Source organism: Sciurus vulgaris, assembly GCF_902686455.1.
Source record: "Sciurus vulgaris genome assembly, chromosome: 12".
NCBI classification, from domain to species: Eukaryota; Metazoa; Chordata; class Mammalia; order Rodentia; family Sciuridae; genus Sciurus; species Sciurus vulgaris.
Window position 1 is genome coordinate 106,689,551 of NC_136473.1, and position 22,809 is coordinate 106,712,359.

Here is a 22,809-nt window from a genome sequence, read left to right on the forward strand (position 1 = left end):
CTGTCCCAAGAAACCTCTGATTTGCTTTCTCTCATAGATTAGTGTGCACTTTCTAGAATTTTATTTAAATAATATCAGATCTTTTTGTTTGACTTCTTTCATTCAGCATTATTATTTTGAGATTCATTCATGTTGTAATGTGTAGCAATACTTTTTTTTCTTTTTATTACTGAGTAAAAATTCATTGTATGGATATTCTACAACTCATTTATCCACACACCTACCTGTTCATGGCTTTGCAGATGATGGTAGCCAAGTTTTAAATACAATTTTGTTTGACTAAAGTATCCATCATTTTACCTACCATATAATACATTTTGTTATGAGTCAAATTATGTCCTTGTAAAATGCCTCTTTTGAAGCTTTCACTTTCAATGTGACTGAAGTAGAGACAGTTAAGAAGGTAACTAAGCTGGACAGGATGACTCATGCCTTGTAATCCCAGTCTTGGGAGACTGAGGCAGGAGAATCACAGTTCGAGGCCAGCCTCAGCAATTTACCAGGGCTCGGAGCAACTTAGCAGGACTGTGTCTCAAAATAAAATAATAAAAAGGTCTGGGTATGTTGCTCAAAGGTTAAGTGCCCCTGGTTCAATCCCCAGTATCAAAAATAAAAAATAAAAAATGAAAGAAAGTAACTAAGGTTAATGAGGTCATAAGGATGAGTCCCTAATCCAACAGGACTATGTTCTCATAAGAGGAAGAGATAGCAGAGCTCTCTCTCACTCACAGGAAAAAAGCCTATACAAAGACACAATGAGAAAGGCAGCTTTCTGCAAGCCAGAAAAAGAGGCTTCACCAGAAACCAACCCCACTAACACCTCGTTCTTGGACTTCTAGCTTCCAGAACAGTGAGAATATCAATGTCTGTTAAGTCACCCAGTCGGTGGTATTTTGTTATTGCATCCTGAGTAGACTAATACACTTCAGTTGAAAGAATCGATGACATCTCAAATCCAACAGGTACAAAATAAACACAATATCTTCTCAATCAGTGCTTGGTCCTCTGTTAGCATACTTGATCTCGATCTCTTTTAATGACACCACAAGTCAACCTGTAATGGAAACCCTAAACCCAGAGCTATTCTTAACATTTTCCAGTCTCTTACCTGCTCCCCTGCTTTTTGACTCATTTCTCAGTTTTATCAGTTCACTTCCATGCTAGTCCTTGAACCCAGACACGTCTCTTTTCCTCCACTACCATCCCTCTAAGTTGCCTTCCTCTCTGACCTTGCCTGGAGTTGTAGAGTCCTAAATCATCTGTCCTCTTTCATTCTCGTTCCCATATAATCCATTCTCTCCATGATAGCCAGAGTGTTCTATTCAAAGCCAAAACCAGATGTCTATCTCAGAAGAGTTCTTTCCAGGTGCAGTGGCACACATGTTTAATCCTGGTGGCTTGAGAGGCTGAGGCAAGATGATTAGAAGTCTGAAGTCAGCCTCAACAATTTAACAAGGCCCTAAACAATGAAGCAAGACCCTATCTCAGAGTAAAAAATAAGAAGGGCTGGAGATATAGGTCAGTGGTCAAGTACCTCTGGGTTCAATACCTGGTACCAAATACAATAACAACAACAAAAACAAAACAGTGCCCAGTGTTCTTAGAATTAAGACCAAGTTCCCTAGTTCCATAAGACCCTTCATCACCTGACCCTGCATCAACTTCAGGAGTTCTCTTTCTCTTCTCTGTACTTCAGCCACACTGGCCTTAACATTCCCTAAATGTGTCTACTACTGCTTTCCGTCACAGGACTATCGAACACACTCCTTCCTCTGTCTAAACTCTGTCTTTCTTTCTGGTTGGTTCTACTTCAATCATCATTTCACCAGAGAAACTCTTCAGAGATCTCTCTCTGCCTAAGGCAACTAACCTGCAATGGACCTAAAATTACAGTAGTAACTTCACATTTGTGTGTGTGCTTCTTTGATTAATGTCTGCTTCTCCAGTACCTAGTACAAATATAAATATGACAAGAAGCATTCTGAAATGCATTCTAGAGACATCCATAGAGCCTTGCAATTACGTAAAATACTCTATGCATTGGCTAGGTGTATCTTTTTCTGCAGAGAAGTATATACTATATTTTCACCCATTTAGAGGAAATTAAACTCAGCAATTAGTTCATTTTCTTATTTCTGGTTGACCTAGAGATCCCTATTTAAATAAGCAGAAGAGGAGAGGGGAAAGATAAAGACTTAATAATATTCTGTATTATAAAGTCCTAACTCCATTGCAAGCCAGGGCTGTGTTATATAAGACAGGAAAATATTTCTTTTCCTCCTTGATGTTCCTGCTCTGAAAATTGATGTTCATCCTTGGAAGTTCCATGTGTGCCTGTGTGTGTGGTCCAATGATTGTGTCCCAGATTCTTAGAGTGCCAGAGCTTCCCTCTTTACCCTAAATTATGCAACTGGATTTAAAGTAGAAAATCCACCTAGAATCCCATAACTTTCCTGTGGTGTTATTCTGGACTGAAATGTGCAAGATGAAGAAATGTGCTATTGGGGATGTTTCAGATCCATCTACTACCAGAAGGAAGAATATGCCTTCTACAGTCTATGATTCAAACCATTAGCAGCAGAAAAATGAAGGTGTCCTCTACTGAGTAAAGAACGCCTTCCTGAGCAGCAGAGCACAGATGAATGAACTCATAACAGGTGGGGCGAAACCCCTTCACCTTCCGCTTTCGCCAAATAAGCCGACTAAGGCAGGCAATCCAGTGGGCAGGGGCAGCATTAGGGAGGAGGCTGCAGAGGAAGCCTTCCCAGAAAGAAGATATCTGAGCTATGTTTTTAAAAATAAAAGCTAATAAAAATTTTCATGAACTGTCTAGCAAAAGCAACAGAAATCTTGATGAGAGAGTTTAGGGAACTGAAGCAGAGGTAAATGAATATATTTACCCCAAAGAAAATACAAAGCATATGGTCTGGCATCTGATTTGGCAAAGGACAGAATACCTGAAATTGAGGCTCTCCAGAAAAAAAGAGAGAGCATATGGTCACTCGAAGCACAGGGTATAGCTGGGGAAAAGGTTCTGAGGTGTGAGCAGAATGAGCCCAGGAAAGGGCAACTGAGTGCACAGAGATTAAATGAATGTTCAATGTCATTGTCATTCAATGCAGAGAGCTAAAAATAGAGTGAAAATATGGGCACCAACAAAACCCAGAAGAGTTTCTCTTCTCTCTGGTGTGACTGATATTAATGGCCTTCAGCGACACCCTATAAGTAGGCTGTAGAAGTGGGTGATGATGTATTTTCAGGTAATGTGGGACACAAAGGTCAGCAGAAAAACAGCAGTTAGGAAACAGCCAGCGAATACTGCTACCAGAGATACTGATTACACTTCCTCTGACCTCCCACCTTGTGACAAGTGCCACTGTCCTATTGCAATACGTTTTATGTTCTATAAATAGAAGAAAACGCCAAACGATGTAGTTTTTAAAGGGCAATTGTATCTTTAACCTCAAGAGTAAACTGATTAAATGACATTTTGGAACTGCCTGCTTAATTTCTTCCTATACAAGTTATAAATTCCAAGGCATCCATACTTAAGTAGTTGAAGCAGAGAATCATAATTTTGAGGATAAAAGAAAATAAATTTTGAAAATCAGGACTTCATGAAAAGGGAATAAAAGAGTGGAAATGAGCTAGAAAGCTTCAGAGAAGAAATAATTTGTAAAACCCACAAGAGCTAGTAGGCAATGACAACAAAGCAAATAGTGGCCATTCTCGAAGGAGGTGGTCATTATTTTCAGAATCTGAGTTTGCTTCTTTTCATTTCAAAACAGAATGAAATGGTTAATCTCATATATCCACAATGAAGAAAAACGGGCACTTGATAGGGGCAGATAATTCACAAACGAAGAAATGTAAGGCCAAAAGATGTGTTAAAATGTTTAGCCTCACTAGTAATCAATAAAACAATGAAATATCTCTTTGCCTATTCAGATTAAAAGGATAATAACACTCAATGTTGTTGAGGATGGACATAGTCTTGTAGGTCAAAAGGCACAAATTTCCTGGAAGGCAATTTGACTAAAGGTAAGCATCAGAAATGAGTATACTTGCTGGTACAGAAGTTCCTCTGCTAGTATTTACCTTGGGAAATAATTGCAAAAATGTTCAGTAATAAACATATAACCTTTAACCATATTGTTTACAAAAGTTAAAAATACCCAACAAAATTCACTGCTGACGTGTTATGATACTTCCATACATTACATACATGTAAAAGTGTGTAGTCATTTAAAATTATATCTATCTACAAAGAAATTCACAGTACTACTGATAAAGCAGACCCTGAAATAGCATGTATAGTTTGACCCAATATATTTATAACAGTTATGTATTTATAACTACAGACATGTATGTTTTACCAAAAGAACACCAAAAGGTTAGCAGTGGAGGAATTAATGGATGCTTGTTTCTATCTGTATTCCTGCATTTTCTGTTTCTCTTTAATAAAAATTCATTATTTACATAAATTTTAGAAATGATTTTATGAACAGGAATATGTCTTTAATCAAAGGTTTTCTCTCCAAAGTACACTAAAATCAAAATCCATGAATATGAAGATGTCATGAAAGTGAAGCGGTGAGAGGTAGGTGTGTTCAGGAGGGTTGCATAATGACCAGGAAAAACAAAGAACTTTTCCACGTGCTCCAAAGACCAATGACTGGATGGTTTTTGTTGTTGTCACCACTTTTATTTCTTGGACTTAACCATTCTTCATATTGAGAAATAAGCAGGGCTGGGGAGATGGCTCAGTTGGTAGAGTGCTTGCCTTGCATGCACAAGGCCCTGGGTTCAATCTCCAGCACCACAAGAAAAAAAAAATTGAAATAAGCATTTTATGGAATGGAATGGGATGGGAAAATCAAAGCTTTTCTGTCAACAACTTTACTTTTAAGTCATTTTATCTTCTGTCAATGTTTATTTATCTCATCACCAAGAAAATACTATTCTCAACCATCAGAAATTTCTCAGGATTTCAAAAATAAGCAAGAACAATCATTATTCATGATTTTTTTTCTAGAACTTTTTTAAAAATATTTTTTAATTGTCAATGGATCCGTTTCTTAAAATTTTTTAGTTGTAGGTGGACACATGATACCTTTACTTTATTTATTTATTTTTATGTGATACTGAGAATCAAACCCAGGGCCTCACTCATGCCAGGCAAGTGCTCTACCACTGAGCCACAACTCCAGCTCCAGAACTTTAAAAAATGCTTTTTTAAATTCGCTAACAGCAAACAGGGTCTATTATAACTGAATCATCTGAATTATGGCATCGTGTCTCATAGGGTAATTGGGAAACACAGGTTCCCAAACTGCGTTTGCACAAAGGTGTCTACCTCAGTCAAGGTTCTGGGGAAGAATAATAGAGATAAATTCTCCTGATTAAACAGAATACTAATCGATTAAGAAGATATTGTTTGGCTGCTATGAAAAAATACCACAGACTGGGTAACTTACAAACAACAGAAATTTATTTCTCACATTTCTGAAGTCTGAGAAGTCTAAGCTCAAAGGATCAGCAGATCTGGTGTCTGGTGAGGGCCTGTTCATAGACAGCACCTTCTTCCTATAGCCTCACATAGTAGGCTTTCTGGGCCTCTCATATACCAGCAGTAATACCATTCCCTCCTAACACCATCACATTAGTATTTATGTTTCAACACAAGAATTGGGTCCACATGCAGTGGGGCCTGCTTGTAACCCCAGCTCCTGGGGAAACTAAGACAGGAACATCACAAGTTCCCAGCTAGCCTGTACAACTTAGTGAGACTCTATCTCAAAATAAAAAATTAAAAAAGGGCTGAGCATGTAGTTCAGCAGTGGAGCAACCCTGGGTTCAATCCCCAGGACTACAGACGCACAAAAAAACAGAATTGGGGGTTGGGTGGCACAAGCATTCATACTATTGCAGGTATTGAATTATACTTCTATAAATTATTTAAAAGGGTATTGAATGGCTCACAGAATTTCCGACAAGAGTTGAAAAAATGAGACTTGAAACTGAACAGCCGGGAGCAGCACCCACAGAACTGATCTGAAGAGGACAACTGGGTAATGTGACCAGTTTTTTTTTTTTTTTTTTTTCCTGTTTTTCCCGGGACTGGCTTATATTTGCATCCTTCCTTGCTGAAACCTAGAATGTGCTGGGCAAAATGTGACTGACAAAGTGGTCACCCTACAGCTGGCATTGCAGACATCAAACCAGAACCAAATTTGCCCCTTGGCCATTTGTATGCTGAAACTCAATCTTGCAGTAAACTCTACTGCCTCCAGGGGGTAAAGGGTGAGATGGGAGATGCACCAGAGGCAGAAAGAGTGGGAGACATTCCTTGCAGCCAAGATTTATATGGTAAGAAATACTCTAAATATAGGGAAGCAGTTCAAGTGGCCAAAATAAGGATCCATCTCCACTATAGGGTCCAATTTATTTTTAATTCTCTCACATTTATTGTTTCTTTGATTTCAAATTAATTTTTAGACGTCTGATTAACAAAATGTTACTATAGTATTACAATTATTTGTTCACATAATAGCTCATACTTGTTATATACTGTATACCTGTATGATGGAAATAATTTTATGCTTAGGTCATAAGAAATTTAGTTCTTCTGACCTTTATTCATCATTAAGGATTGCTCTATATTTATTTATTTGCCCAGAAAAATGTTTTTCTTTTTGTTTTTAGTGTTTCTCAAGGAGAAAGTAGTTATACAAAGGCACCATAATTGCCAAGAAGAAATGGATTTTAATGGAAACCTTTTATCTGGGGCAAAACTTAAGAAGAGCAGTAATGGACAGTTTGTTCTGCACGACTCTTTAGTCTTCACTCTCGCATTTATTGTGGCCAAGTAATTTGAGCAAAGGGTTTTAAGTCAGGGTGTGTGTTTATTTTTCTTAGCTGTTCATTTCTCTTACAGAGTGACCTTGAACAAACCCATGAAGGTTTTGTGTATTCTCTTCTTACACTGAAGTATAAAATGGAAATGCCTATAATTAAAGATAATATTTTTACTGATGGTAAAGAACAAAACACTGGAGCCAGAAGCCTGATTTTGCTTTTCATTATGTAGTTTGGCCACATCACCTAAATCCTCATGTCTCAATTTCTTCAATCTATAAATGATAATAGCTGCACTATCTATCTCAAATTATGTATATATCAGCATTTGAAAGGTGAAGAGCTATTATCAAATTGTCTTCCAGCATCTAATACAAAAAATGTAGAATGCTTTCTTTGATTTTATCTAGAAAATATGTCTCTGAGAATCTATTTAAAATTATGAAAACTAATACATGAGTTCTTTTAAGTTTGCAGTTATCTTCTGTATGGCAGATTTTTAAACTGTAATTATTAATATGGCTTTCTTACACTTACTGTTTCCAGGACTCCATTCTTTTGGAAGTTTTCTTAATTATAATTATAGTCCCTTGAGTTCTAGGGAGGCTTTTCTGAGGTTTTTTATTTTTTTAAACTAAGTTGTTAAAGATAAGATTCCATATAGGAGACAGCTTTTAGTACAGCAAGTAGAAAATAGAATTGTTCTATTTAAAATAATTACCCATTATTGGGCTGAGGTTGTGGCTCAGTGGTAGAATACTTGCCTAGCACGTGTGAGGCACTGGGTTCAATCCTCAGCATCACATAAAAATAAGTAAAGCTATTATGTCTATCTACAACTAAAAATATGTTTTTAAAATAAAAATAAATAAGGGCTGGGGAGATAGCTCAGCTGGTAGAGTGCTTGCCTCGCAAGCACAAGGCCCTGAGTCGGATCCCCAGTACCACAAAAAAATAAAAATAAAAAATAATAATAATAATAATTGCCCATTACTAAAAGCATAGAATATAAACCCCATTTATAATGAAAGGGAACAAATTAAGAAGGGGAGAATGTGTTGAGAGAGATTTGCCTGGCAAATACACCATATCTACTTAAAATTACCAAGTTCCTAAGGACCAGAAAAGTACTCAAATATCCCCCTATGAAGTGGCTCCTTTGTTTCTTTGATCTCCAGTCCTTTAAATAGTGTCTGGATAATCTCATACTAACTCTCTGGAGCTGTGAATTTATAGATTAAAAACTGCTGATGCGGACAGCCATGCGATTAATCAAGACACCAAAAATACAAGCAGACAGGCAGGATGCTTATTTTGGCAGTTCCATAATTTGGAATCTTGAGTAGAAAAAAAAAAAAAAAAAAAAAAACTATCTCAAGCCAATTCCTTTATACAAGTTTCTTTCTGTTTCTCAACTTTCGCTGTCTGAAGCTAAATAAAATTCCTTTCTATTTTCAATCCTCTTTCAACAAAATGAAAGTTGGATTTACACATCAACACCTCAGTTGCAGGCAAAGTGCACTGCCTGTTGTTTGAAGTGGACTAACCCCTCTGACTTTCCTCACACCTACTCTGCATGTATTTATCACAAAAGTTAGAATGAGGGCAAATGATCTGAAGAGGTGGTGCTGCCTGATTTTCTGGCTGACCTTTGCCATTGCTTGGATTCCATTCTTAGAGAATGTGATATAGTTATTAAATATAGTAATGTACTTCTTAAAGAACAATAATATAGTTAATTTTTTTAAAAAACTATGTGATTTGTTTTATCCAAAAAAAGTACTCTAAAAAAATTTTTTTTTTCTTTAGTTTGTGCTGTGACAGTATTCTACAGGCTGGGTACTTTATAAACAACAGAAATTTCTTTCTGGAAGCTGGAAAGTCCAGTATCAAGGCACTGGCAGGTTCATTGTCTGGTGAGGGTCCAGTCTGCTTCCAAAGTGGTGCCTTAAACACGCATCCTCCAGAGGAAAGGAACACTGTGTCCCCACATGGTGAAAGGTGGAAGGGCCAAAGGAATGACTTTCCTCTGCCAAGCTCTTCACAAGGTCACCCAGCCCCTCCCCATGAGAGGTGTTCTTCTCCCAACACCATCACACTGGCAACACCCGAACTTGGGAGGAGAGAGATTCAGACCACAGCTTTGTAGATTAGTTGGGAGAGGCATTTAGAGTCACAGCACCAAAAATAGAAGCATTTGCTAGTAAACTGGAATATTTCACTCAGGATTTGTTTTAGTCAGCTTTTTCTCTGCTAAAGACCTGACCAGAACAATTGTAAGTGAGGAAAAGTTTATTTGAGGGCTCACAGTTTCAGAGAACTCAGTCCATATACAGCCAACTCCGTTCTTCAGGGGCTCCAGGTGAGGCTGACCACGTTGTGAAAGAGTGTGGCAGAAGGAACGAGCTCACATGATGACCAGGAAGCAGAGAGAAAGAAACTCCCCCTCCAGATACAAAATACAGACCCCCATAGCCACACCCCATATAAGCCACTTCCTCCAGCCCCCCCCCCCCCACCTGCCTCCAGTTTCCACTCAGTTAATCCCATTAGGGATCAACTCCCTGGTTAGGTTAAGACTATAACCCAATCATTTCTCCTCCAAACCTTCTTGCATTGTCTCACATGTGAGCTTTTGGGGGACACCTCACATCCAAACCATAACAGGATTATTTATACATTAACTAAGATTTAAAAAGAATTTGGCTTAGTCCTTCTTGAGACTTTTATATATACAAAAGCCTACACATTAATGTAAGTACAATGCAACAAACAAGAAACAAAACCCTCTATTGCAGTGTCCTAAATAATGCCTCCAAAATATTATGATTATCATTTAACTTTCTGTTCTCATTTCTTGAAGGTCAGCAACTTTTACAGGATATGTAAAAACAAAGAACAGTCCTCAGTCATTCTACCCATCATTTCCCTGTCTGCGAAGGTATCTGCAGATGATGTCCTTTGTATGGACCTCCATACTCTAAAGAACATGCTTGAATTGCTATTTCATGTTGTTCTAGTTGTAAACACAATTGTCATTCCTTTTCAGAACACCTAAACACACATATACACAAGCAGCTCTCATTCTTATCACTACCATGGAGTGATATAATTTTGGTTAGATAAATATATTGTTTATATGATTATGACCATACATGCCTTCAGAATGAAGCAATGTAGTCAACTAGGATCACTTTCCTTTTCTGCAAAATGTGTGTGCTATCCCTCAACTTAATAATTTTTATAAGTGACCTTATTTTTTAACCCCTAATGCAAATAAACTCTCTAAAGTTTGCTTAAATTCACATAAATTATTCTGTAAATTTTGTCTTCCTAAATATTTCTGTCTTGGGACCACATTAGACTTGTCGCATAGGTATTATCCTAGGATCTCCCTTGACAAACAACCTGGAGAATTCTTTCACTCCTTTTCAGTACAGATCCCCTGTTTTGATAGTATGTGATTTCAGCAACTTCCTCAGGAAGGACACATGGAAAAAATTTTTTTGAGAACTTTGCATGTTTCAAATGTCTTTCCCCCTTTATTTATATACATACCTTGTACAGAATTCCTGGCCAGAAAGAATTTTCTTTCAGAATTTTGAGGTCATTTCTTCATTGCTTTCTGCCTCCCACTAATGCTATTCTGATTTCTTGATCCAGGTATAAGACCTCATTTATTCTTGTTGGAAGTTTGTGGGAAGTATGTGGGATCTTCTCTGTCTCCAGTGTTCTGAAATTTCATAGTAATGTGTCAAAGTCTAGGTCTTTTTCATCCCTTGTGCTATGCACTCAGGGAAATCTCTCTGTCTGAAACTCAGTTTGGGGAATTTTTCTTATCTTCTTAATGCCTTCCAATAGTGTTCTTATTTCTCTATGTCTGGATTGCCTAGATGTTGCTAGATGTTAGACCTTTTGGACTAGTTTTCTGGATTTTTCTTTCTCTTTCTCTCTCTCTTATTTTGTTGCTCTTGGTCCACTCACCACCCGCCTTTGGTATTCAGCTTTGAATTCAGGGACACTTTACCACCAAGCTACATCCTCAGCCCTTTTTATTTTTTATTTTGAGTCAGGGTCTTATTAAATTATTCAGGCTGGCCCCGAACTTGCCATCCTCCTGTCTAGTAACTGAGATTAGATTACAGATGTGCACCACCACACCCATCTAGCTTTTGATCTTTTTGCTCTACTGTCTGGAATATATTCTCAACTGCATCTTCCAACTCTTCTGAATTTTTCATTCATATACAAAAAAATTTCACTTTCAAAGAACACTTTGGCTTCTTGTTTCAAGAATGTAATATCTTCTCTTGTATTTGAAGTTTTTTTCCTCCATGCCTAGCTATTTCCTCAACTTTTCTTTCTTGTGTTTATTTATTTTGATTTTTATATTTCTGCCAGAGAATTTCTCCAGTTTTCTGGTACTAAATTGCTTATTTGCTCATATTTAAGAGTAAAACACTAAAAGCTGATTGAACATATATGTCTTACTTATTGGAGTTGCTATAACAAAATACCATAAACTGGGTAGATAAGCAACAAAAAATTTATTTCCCACACATCTGAAGACTGGGAAGTCCAAGACCAAGATGTTGGCAGATTTTAGTGAGGGCTGTTTTTTGGTTCATAGATGGCACCTTCTTGTGTCCTTATGTTGTGACAGGAGCAAGGTAGTTCTCTGGCACCTACTTAAGAAAGGAACTAATCCAAATCATGAAGTATCCACCCTCATGACCTAATCACTTCCGGAGGCCCTAACTTTTAGTACTATCACATTAGTGAGTCTTTAAACATGTGAATTTTGAGGGAGATATAAACATTCAGACCTTAGCAATGTGTCATCTCTGAGTTTCACCGAGAGATGATATGACTGGGTCATTGTCTGAGGAATTCTTGAATTGCTACCTTTAGCCTTCCTCTTGGATTAGTCTGAGCCCCAGTGGAGAATCCCAGGGGAAGAACTTCAGATCTCCTGCCTAGAAAGTCTGACTGCCCGTGTCTTGGAGCCCAGCGTAGTGAGAAGACTTAGGACTCAATATTCAAAACACTCTCACATGCTTGGTACTGAAGCCTACAGTCAACTGTGGCTGCTGACCCTTAGTCCAAGAGATGCTGTTTTACATGCTCCCAAGATTATAAAGGCACAGGGTAGACGGGGTGTGGGAGAAAAGGTTTAACTATCCCCTTTCTAATTTTCTAGAAATTCTCCTGCCTAAATGTTCCTCCCACTTTTATTTTCATTTCCGGAGGTAACTGATTCTCCTAATTCCTGGCCATTTAAGCATTTCTGCAACACAGGTCACTGGTTCTTGGCTTTCCCCTGGCTAATTTAAGATTCCACTTTCTCTGGACTGCTGACAATAATCACCAATCAGCCTGCTTCATGAGTTCCTAAATGTCATTGATTTTTTTTTTTTTTAATTTTCCTGCTTTCTAGCTTGTCAGTTTTTTACCTTAACATTTTTTTCTAACATGCATTCAGCACTGCAAAAAAAATTTTTAACTATATTTTAATAGTCTAGTATATTTAGTTTCAGGAGGGAGCAAAACTAAGTGCATGTGTTGCCTTTTATTGGGAATCCCCAGATTATTTCCCTTTATCTGGGAGATTAGTGAATCAAAAGGGATTTAATCAAAACCAGAGTTGTCATATAGAAGGCATCAAAGGCTAACATAGCTCTTCTCTTGTTCCAGCAGACCCTTATAAAGAAAAAAAAAAAAAATGATATGTAGCCAGGGGCAGGGGTGCTTGCCTGTAATCCCAGCAGTTCAGGAGGCTGAGGCAGGACGATTGTGAGTTCAAAGCCAGCCTCAGCAACTTAGCAAGACCCTAAGCAACTTAGCAAGACCCTGTCTCAAAATAAAACATAAAATAAAAAGCTGGGAATGTGGCTCAGTGGTTAAGCGCCCCTGGGTTCAATCCCTGATATCAAAATAACAACAACAATAATATGCTACTACACATAAATCTGGGGATCCATTAAAATATGGGTAAGGCATATTGCTAATCAGTGAACTATTCCCTTCCACAAAATTGATTTATTTTGTATTATTACTAAAAACTTAAAGCCTTGGTTTTTTTTTTTATTTTTATTTTTTTAAATTTTTAGATGTCAATAGACCTTTATTTTATTCATGTATTTATATGTGGTCTCACACATGCCAGGCAAGCGTTCTACTGCTGAGCCACAATCCCAGCCCCTCATTGTTTATTAATATGGTTTATTTTTAGAGCAATTTTAGATTTGTAGAAAAATTGGGCAGAGTAGGTCAAAGTTCCCAAATACTCCATCTCCATCCCCACAACACTTTCTTATTAATATCTTGAATCAGTGTGGTATATTGTTACAGTTGAAGAACCAATATTCATGCCATGTATTAAGTCAATAGTGTACAGTAGGGTGCACTCTGTGTGTTGTACAATACATTGGCTTTTGATAATGTACAGTTTCAAGTATCTGTCATTCAGTATCATAGTGTCCCTTTACTCCACCTAGTTATTCTTTCTTAAACCACTGACATTTTTACTGTCTCTATGGTTTTGCTTTTTACAGAACATTACATTGATAGAATTACACAGTAGGTAGCCTTATCAGACTAGCTTCACCTGGCAATGGGCATTTAATGTCTTTTCATGGCTTAATAGTTCATTTCTTTTATCACTGCATAATAATCCATTGGATTGATGTACCACAGTTTCGTTTATATAGTCACTTACTGAAGGGCATCTCAGTTGCTTCTATTTATTGGCAATCACAAATAAAGCTGCTGTTTCTATTCATGTATAGGTTTTGGTGTGGACATAAGTTTTCAACTCATCTGAGTAAATACTAAGGTGTGAAATTGTAAGATAATATGGAAAGACTGTGTTTGATTCACTTTTTTAAAAACTGCCAAACTTGGGGCTGGGGATATAGCTCAGTTGGTAGAGTGCGTGCCTTGTATGCACAAGGCCCTAGGTTCAATCCCCAGCACCACAAAAAACAAACAAACAAAAAAACAACCTGCCAAACCCATCTGGACACAGTGGCACATGCCCATATCCAGTGTCTCAGGAGACTGAGGCAGGAGGATTGCACGTTCAAGGCCATCTTCAGCAATTTAGTAAGAACCTGTAAGAAAGGTCTGGTGATGTAGCTCAGTGGTAGAGTGCCCTTGGGTTAAATTCCCAATATTTAAAAACAAACAAAAAAACTGCCAAACTCTTTCAAAGCGGCTGTATGGTTTTTGCATTCCCATCAGCAATGAATAAGAGTTCTGATAACTCCACATCCTTGCCAGCATTTGGTGTTGTCAATACTTGGAATTTTAGTGGGTATGTAAGTATCTCATTCTTGTTTAAATTTGCAATCCCCTACTGACATATGACCTTGAGTTTTTTTCACATTTTTATTCTCCATTTCCATATATCTTTGGTGAGTAGTTATTCCTACCTTTTGCCCATGTTTAAAGTGGGTTGAAGTTTCTGAGTTGTGTGAAGGGGTAGTGAGAATATCTTTGAAGGATTCAAATTAAAGTACCACCTTTTGAGTGAAATAGGAGCTGTCACGTTGATATTCTGGGCGAAAAGGTAACAGTGGAAAGTAGAAGTGTATTAAAGCAGAGATACTGAAAATCAAACTAGCCAGTGTGGGGTGGGTGCATTCCTGTTTAGAGACACAAGAAGGAACAAAATAGGGGAGGGGCACAATACACAATTTTTAAAACAAATTGTGTAAACAGCCAATTAACCAGGCTGAAGTTGTGGCTCAGTGGTACAGCCCTTGCCTAGCACAGGTGAGGGAGGCACTGGGTTCGATCCTCAGCACACAAAGAAAGAAAGAAAGAAAGAGCCACTTAACTTTTTAGAAACTAAAAATATCACAACTGAAATTTAAAAACCCAAGGGACAAATTATGTAATGTAGTTGATATTCACCTACTAAAAGGATTTTGTGACTATGTCACGAGTTTGCTTGGTAAATCTAAAAATAATGTATTTTAATCTGAGTTTTTAGTTGTAGGCAGTGGAAGTCAAATCTGGTTGATTCAAATAGAAAAGGAATTTATTGAATGGCTCTTGGGTGGCTCACAGGACTACCTGGGGAACTGGAGTACCCAACTGAACGGCACAGCCTCACGTGATGTTCACAGTAGCACTCGGAATTGGTTGGGTGGGGGCGCCATTCCTGCTGACACCAAGTCCAGTTCTGGCAACCTGTACCACCAGTACCACTAACACCAGACATGAGGTTATCCACAGGCAAATTTGTCACTTATTCTCCAGGACATCAATCTTTCTGTTAATGTCCCTGGCCACTAGAGAAAGTTACTCTTGGTCCCCTCCCCACGAGTACTGCTGCGTAGCTTCAGGTGGGTGTCTCTGCTTGGTACCATAAATGCAAAGGAAGCTGGAAGGAATGTGGAACTGTCAGCCCCTCTAATGGGAGACAGGAACCCTGCACATGTACAAAAGAAGCTTCATATTCTGGGAAGGCAAAAAGAAAAGGGCAAATGTTACTATGATTCACCTTCTCCATAATTTTGATGAGCATATGTTAGTCGTACGTATTGATGGTTTCATGTGATATTTCCACATATGCATCCACTGTACACTGAGACGTCCAACATCCCTTTTCCCACCCTGTCCCCATCTCCCTTGCTAATGCCTAGTAATCATTATTCTACTTTCACCTTGATGTGTTTAGCTTCCACATATGACAGAACATGAGGTACTTGTCTTTCTGTGTTGTCTTACTTTGCTTAACATAATGTCCTCAAGTTCCATCCATTTTACTGCAAATGGCAGGATTTCATTCTTCTTCATACTTGCATGATACTCCATTGTGCATATATACCACTTTTCCTATATAATTGCCCAACCGAAGCAAACATACTTCCCACCCTAAACCACTAAGTACTCCTTCCTGCTTGATACACTTCTACATATCCTTCAACGATTGAAAGCACATGCACCATCTCACCAAAATGGGAACATCAGTCAGTGCAAGAATTGGTAAATAGTGGCACACTATTTTTGGTACAGTTTTTATAAACGAAGCTGTATGGCAACACAGCCACACCCATTTGTTTGCACACTATTCATGGCTGCTTTGTTCTACAGTAGCAAAGCTGAGTGATTACAACAGAAACTTTCACTAAGTCTAAAATACTTTCTCCCTGTCCATTTACAGAAAAAGTTTACCAGCTGCGACATTTTAGGTCCTAAGTGACCCAAAGATCCATGTGGTAAAGTCTTGCTCCCCAGGGTGGTACTATTGGGAGGTGGTGAGTCTTTAGAAGGTGGGCCCCTGTGGGAAGTATTTAGGTCACTGGGGTATACCCTCAAAGGGCATTGCATAATTCTAACCTCTTCCTTCTTTCTTATGTCCCAGCTATGAGGCAAGCAGTTTTGTTCTGCCATATAATCGCCACCATTGCTGTTCAGTAACATCATCAGAGGCCTAAAAGCAATAGGTCTGACACACTGTGGACTGGAACCTCTAAAATTGTGAGTCAAAATGACCCTTTTGTCTTTATAAATTGATTATCTCAGGTATTTGTTATAGTAGCAGAAGGCAACTAACACACAGCTATTGAATTAATGCATTGAGCTTCAAGTCTGTGATCCCTGGGTAATAGCTATTATTCCTCTAATCCTATATTATCCCACTAAAATGCTTTGTAATCTATAGATTAAATTATAATAACAAATACTAATTATACATCCAATTTAAAATAGTGGAGAAAATAGAATAAAATAATTGTGAAAGATAAATATATACATTTATCTCTTAATTCAACAAGTATGGGTTGAGCATTTGCTACGTGTTAGGCACTCTTCTATGCACTGAAGATATAGCCATGAACGAATATTCTATCAGGAGTGATAGGCGATATATAGCACTTAGAAGACGAGGAGAAAAATAGGGTGACGGAAGCAGATAGGAGAGCAGGAGAGTAGCGATTTTAGATGGGGTAATCAGAGAATTCTAAGATGTTGACATTTAAGTAAAGTCTTACAAGAGAAGATAAGATGAGATATACAGATATCCGGGAGGAACAATTAAGATAGGGAGAGCCTGGAGTTCAGAGGCCCTGAGAAAGAACAGCAGTGACCGTGAGGGTGGCTGAACACAATGTCAGAAGACAGAGAAGGGGCCAGGCCTCTAATCCAGTAACTCGGGAGGCGGAAACAAGAGGATTACAAGTTTAAGGCCAGCCTCCACAATCAGTGAGGCCCTAAGCAACTTAGTGATACCTTGTCTCAAAAAATAAAAAGGGCTTCACATGTAACTCGTTGGTTAAGCGCCCCCAGGTTCAATCCCAAAGCCCCACCCCCAAACAAGAGTGAAAAGGGGAGGATGACATAGTCATAGGATCAGTATAAATATGTTGACTTTGGGGTGATACAACAGAAGAGAAAATTTAGTCCATTTCCAAGAGTCCCAGTAGTCTTAACAGTTCCAGCATTGCCCAAAAGTCCAAGTTCAAGATCTCATCTGAGACTCATGGCAGATTCTTGCCAAAGGCAAGTCACACATAACCAATATATGTAACAGTATCGAGTAAAGGTTTCCAGTCCACATGAAAATGGGATGGGACCAAAATAAGACCAGAATCCAGTTGGACAAACAACTTCTGTAGCTCTTCTTCCAGTATCTGGGGCATGTGGCATGGGGACATTCTCTCCAAAGGTTTTATGTGGCCCTGTCCCTATGGCCTTGCTGGTTGCAATGCACATGACCTCACTCTTGGCTTACTTCTGTTTGATTTCTGCAACTTTTCCTCAGTATGTAATCCATGTTATTGGCATCTCTTAATCTTGGTTCTCCGCTGCAGCTTCAATTCCTTTCTCAGCCCTTCACCCACATTCCTCCTTTCGGGCTCCTGCACTTTGCCTGACCTCTCAGGCCTTCATTTAAAATCTCAGTGGAAGCCTCTATGAACTCTAGCATCCTGCACTCCTGCAGAACCAGCACCATCTCAACAACACCCAGGTCCACCATCAGCTTGTGCAGTAGCCAGGCTTCCTGGGACCATGACTCCAGTGGCCTCTGAGTACCTGGGCAGTTGAACAGGGTTAAACAAGGGTTACCTACCAGGATACCTCCATAGTCTTTTAAAAGAATTTTTATTTTTACACCCTTGAACCTGTGATGGGTATGGTCTTGCCAATTCCTGAGGTGTCCTCAAGCCAACCCATCTCTTTGGTTGCATCTCTGTAAAGAATTTATCAACTCTTTGATAAGTACTTGTAATCTCCTCAACAACCACAACTTCCTTGGTCCCAATTTTACATGCACTTTTCTGGCCAAATTGCAAGTCTTTCAAATATTTCTACTATGCTTTCTCTTCTTATTATCACCATAAACTTGGCTAAAAGCTGCCAGCAATATCCATGCCACCACCTGAATGCTATGCTGCCTTAAATTTCTTCCACCAGGTTAATTAGCCCATCACCTTTAAATCCTTTAAATCTCATAGACAAAAGGTAAACAAGTTCTTGTTTTTATTTATTTTTTTTTTAGTTGTAGATGGACACAATACCCTTATTTTATTTATTTATTTTTATGTGGTGTTGTGAATTGAACCCAGTGCTTCACACATGCCAGGCAAGTGCTCTACCACTGAGCTACAGCCCCAGCCCGGCAGACAAGTTCTTTACCAGAAGGTGACATGAATGGCCTCTAATCCAATTTCCAATAGAGTCCTCTTCTTCTCTGAAAGCTTGTGCACCCAGACTTTACTATTCACCATCCTAATGGCATTCTGGTCTTTTGAGCTTCTACAAGAATTGCCCATTAAGCCAGGTATGGTGACACATGCCTGTAATCCCAGCAATTTGGGAGGCTGAGACAGGAGGATTGCAAGTTCCAGGTCAGCCTCAGCAACTCAGCAAGGCCCTAAACATCTTACTGAGACCCTGTCTCAAAATTAAAAGATAAAAAGAACTGGGAATGTAGCTCAGTGGTAAAATCCCTGGATTCAATCCCAATACCTCCCCCCCAAAAAACTTGCCCGTTAAGTTCTACTTAAAACATTCTAAGGCTTTTCCAGTCTACATCTCCAAACTTTTCCTAACTCTTTCCAATAAACCATTTCCAAAGGTTTCTGAACTACATGGGCAGATTGTCACAGCAACAACCCCACCCCTGCTACCAGTTTGTTTTAGTCAGCTTTTTGTTTCTGTGACCCATATATATAACAAGAACAATATAGAGGAGGAAAAGTTTATTTTGGCTCACAATTTCCGAGTTTCGGTCCATGGTGGATTAACTCCATAGCTCTGGACCTGAGGTGAGGCAGAGGAAAGCTACTCAGTTCATGACAGCCAGGAAGCAGAAACAGCTTGAGTGCAAGAAGCCAGGGATAATATAATCCCCAAGAGCATGCATCCAGTGAGCTACTTTCTCCAGCCATGCCCTTTCTGCCTACAGTTACCACCCACTAATTCATTCAAACTATTGATCCATTAACTGGATTAATCCACTGATTAGGTTATATCTCTCCTGTGGCCTTTTGCATCCCTCCTTATGATCACTTGCCTGGAGGGGGAAAATCTAACCAAGTTTATAGAAAACTCTGTACAATATGGTAGCTCTTGCCCTCAGTGGACTTCTGTGACATTTAGCTCCATTAAGGTAAGTCCTGAAGGGTGGGAAGAGATATCCTCCTGTGGGAGAAACGGCAAGAACGTTTATAACTCATTGGGTTGACTGTAACTCGTTGCTCTTTGCAACTGAAATCACCCTTTGTGATATGAATTTTCTATACTACCTTGCCTCCAACAAAAGAACTCTGAGTCGACAGTCAGACACCCATTGGATTTACAGGCCTTATCTAGCACCTCATGGGTCAGAAGCGTTTGGTGCTGACCGCATAGAACAGTGGCATGGCTACTGAAAGCTCAGGTACATTGCCTGCTCAGGGACCATGGTCTACTGGGGTGTCATCTGGGGTGTGTTCCCATCGGGTGAGGTAAATGCTCTGAATCTGTGACTAATCCATAGTGTACTTTCTCCTCTACAGGAACCACAGGAATATAAAAGGGGTTGTTTTGCAAAAACTTTCACTTAATGGCCCTTGCACAGAATATTTATTTCCTGACTTTGCTAATTTAGCAATTTTAACAATGAAGGTAGGAGTATGTTCACCGAGGCTATAAGAATTTTGTGGGGGTAAACAAGTAGAACTGTGATTTAGTCAGAAAATAAAGACTCACAATTTAGAAGACAGACCTAGAGACAGCCGTTTGAGAGTCATCAGGTGTCAGACATGAAGGTGTGAGAACAGATTATTCCTCTAAAGAAGAATATAGATAGAGCAGCCAGCCAAAGACTGCACCCCAGGAAATCCTGAAGTCAGAGGCTGAAGAAATCAAAACCGCCTGATGCAATCACAGAAAAAAAAAAAAAAAAAGAATCAATGAGGCATTTCTAGTTTTAAATGGTATTTGGCTAGCAGCCTCCGACTCCTCCTGTCTCATCTGCTGCCTAAACACATGGAATGATTAAGAAAAATGGGAACATTCATACCAATGCAGAGCATGAAGAATGACAGGCTGCCCGCTGCTAGGAGGAATTATCCTGATTTATGAGGCTAATGGAGTTGGATCCAGAGAACTGAATTGGTGCCTATCAATACTCTGTTTCATGACTCAAAACAGATCCACCCATTTGAAAGAAGGTAACGTCTGAGTGTCGCTCCCCCAATGTCTTCTCACTGAATCCGAGAAAGCAGTATTCAGACAGAGCTGCAAACGACACAGCTGTCCCTCTTTTGCCTCCAAAATCTGAAATCCTGCTTTGGGAAGTGATTGTTGTACTGCTGGAGGCTGCAACTTCCAAAATTCAGTGGGGACAGATGAAGAGACAGTAGCTGTCCATTTGCCCTGGCACAGTCTGAGGGCAGCGTGCTGTCACGGCACTTGCTGAGATAACAACAAACAGGGGTTCCACTGGTTTGGTTGACAGAGAATCAGTCAGTTCCCTTCCCTCAGGCTGGGACATTGCAGCTGACGTGTCCTATTGCAATATAGCAGAACTCAGAAAGAAAAAGCCCTAGGACTTACTCTGACATTAAGCATATCAATCTGGCTTCAAGTCACAGATCTGAAGGTGGAGCCAAAGGAAGTTCGTATTTCCTGCCTGGATATGTTTTGGATATACTGGATATAGATGAAAAATACAGAGAGAGAAGAAACTATCCAAACTGCCTTAAGGTCTTAATAATTACCTGCACATTTAGCACTGTGAAAAGCTACCGTATGTCACACGTTGTATTTATTTCCTCAGGTTAACATTTCTGGCTCTGTCTTCAGAACCTACTAACTAAAGTCAATCTTGCCTGACAACCTTTGAAAAAGATGCCGTTCTTAAGTTCATCTCCCCAGCAGATTCATGTTTCAGATCATCGTTTGTTCCCCAGGGCTGCTTGGCCAGACTCTGAGAGTTTGACTCAGCCGTGTCCACCCTACTGACTTGCACATAACCTGCTCTAGTTCCTGGGAACCTGGAACCATATCACAAGCCAAGAGAACTTGCTCCAAGAGAGATGTAAAAATAATACAGAAAAATGGAAAGGAACATAATCCTGAAGATTCAGAAGTCTGGCTTATCTCTAAAAGTGAATTTCAAGGGAAACAGACACCTCTTTTAGAAAACTGATATCCTCCATAAGAAATTCAGAAGTTCTGGCCTGTATAAAACACAAGCAAAAGGACAAGAGATGAGCTAAAATCCAAGCTGAGAATTATGAGAATATCTGAGGAATAACCTACAAGAAATTGGACAGAAGTAATAGCAAATCAAAGACACATTAAATAAAAATATCTAGATCTAAAAAAAGACCTAAAATGGAGAAAAATGTAATGTTAAATTGATGGAGAAAGATCCACATCTAGACCTATCTTGTTGGAGAGGGGTAATGAGGATTTTATAAGCATCCAAATAAATTAAAGCAGATTACTTACAAATGACCCAAAATTAAGTGGGCCTCATTTACAGATTTCAGTATAACAGGGCTTATAACAAAGTTTGAGTGAATAAAATGTGAAACTCGAGATGCTGTTCCATGTGAACCAATGTGTGCATGTGTGATGGCAAGAGAAACAGAAGGAACTTTAGGGAAAAAGTACCAGTCATGTTCCCTTTTTAAAAAAATCTTAAGTATGTATCCAACTAACCTAAGAAAGCAGGCAAAATGAGAGTTCCAAATTAGGAAGTATGAACAGTGGACATTAAAACCATTAAACATTAATTTATTCAATTAACAGGTGTTTATTAAGTTTTTCCTATGTGTCGAGCATTGGAAAGCAGCAGTGAAAGGACTGGGGTCCGAAAAAAAAAAAAAAAAAAAAAAAAGAAAGGACTTGGGTCCTGGAGCTAGTGGAAAATAAAGTTCGACGAGTAATTTCAATCAAGTATGTGCTAGGGAGCATATCAGTAGAAGCAAGTGGCCCATTTTAGGGGTCAGAAGGCAGCCCAGTAAAAGTAAAATTTTAGCTAAGACCTAATGTTTCCTAGGAATTAGGCAAACAAGAGAAGTGAAGAGAATATTCTAGATAGAGTTTTATGAATCTCAGAAGCAAGAGGGCTTTGGTTTTTTGGGTTTTTGTTTGTTTGTTTTGTTTTTGTCTGGGGGTTAAACCCAGGGGTGCTGTACCACTGAGCTACATCCCCGGACCTTCAGACCTTTTAATTTTTTTTTTTTTTTTTTTTTTTTGGTGCTGGGGATCGAACCCAGGGCCTTGTGCTTACAAGGCAAGCACTCTACTGACTGAGCTATCTCCCCAGCCTCCCAGACCTTTTAATTTTATATCTTATTTTGAGACAGGATCCTGCTAAATTGACCAGGCTGGCCTTGAACTTGTGATCCTCCTGCCTCGGTTTCCGCGGTTTCTAGGATTATAGGTGTGTGTCACCACTCCTGGCTAGGACAGAACATATGCACAACAGAAACTTTCTAGTGG

At 39.0% G+C, this 22,809-nt stretch overlaps 1 pseudogene across 1 annotated transcript in view; it reads left to right on the forward strand.

The window, feature by feature from the left end:
• LOC306641316 (large ribosomal subunit protein uL23-like) overlaps positions 1–22,809 on the forward strand; it is a 40,461-nt pseudogene that overhangs the window by 13,427 nt on the left and 4,225 nt on the right. The window contains exons 4-6 of the transcript XR_013766853.1: positions 5,966–6,071; positions 9,722–9,799; positions 16,232–16,347. The product of XR_013766853.1 is annotated as a large ribosomal subunit protein uL23-like (transcript). The remainder of the gene's footprint in view (positions 1–5,965; positions 6,072–9,721; positions 9,800–16,231; positions 16,348–22,809) is intronic.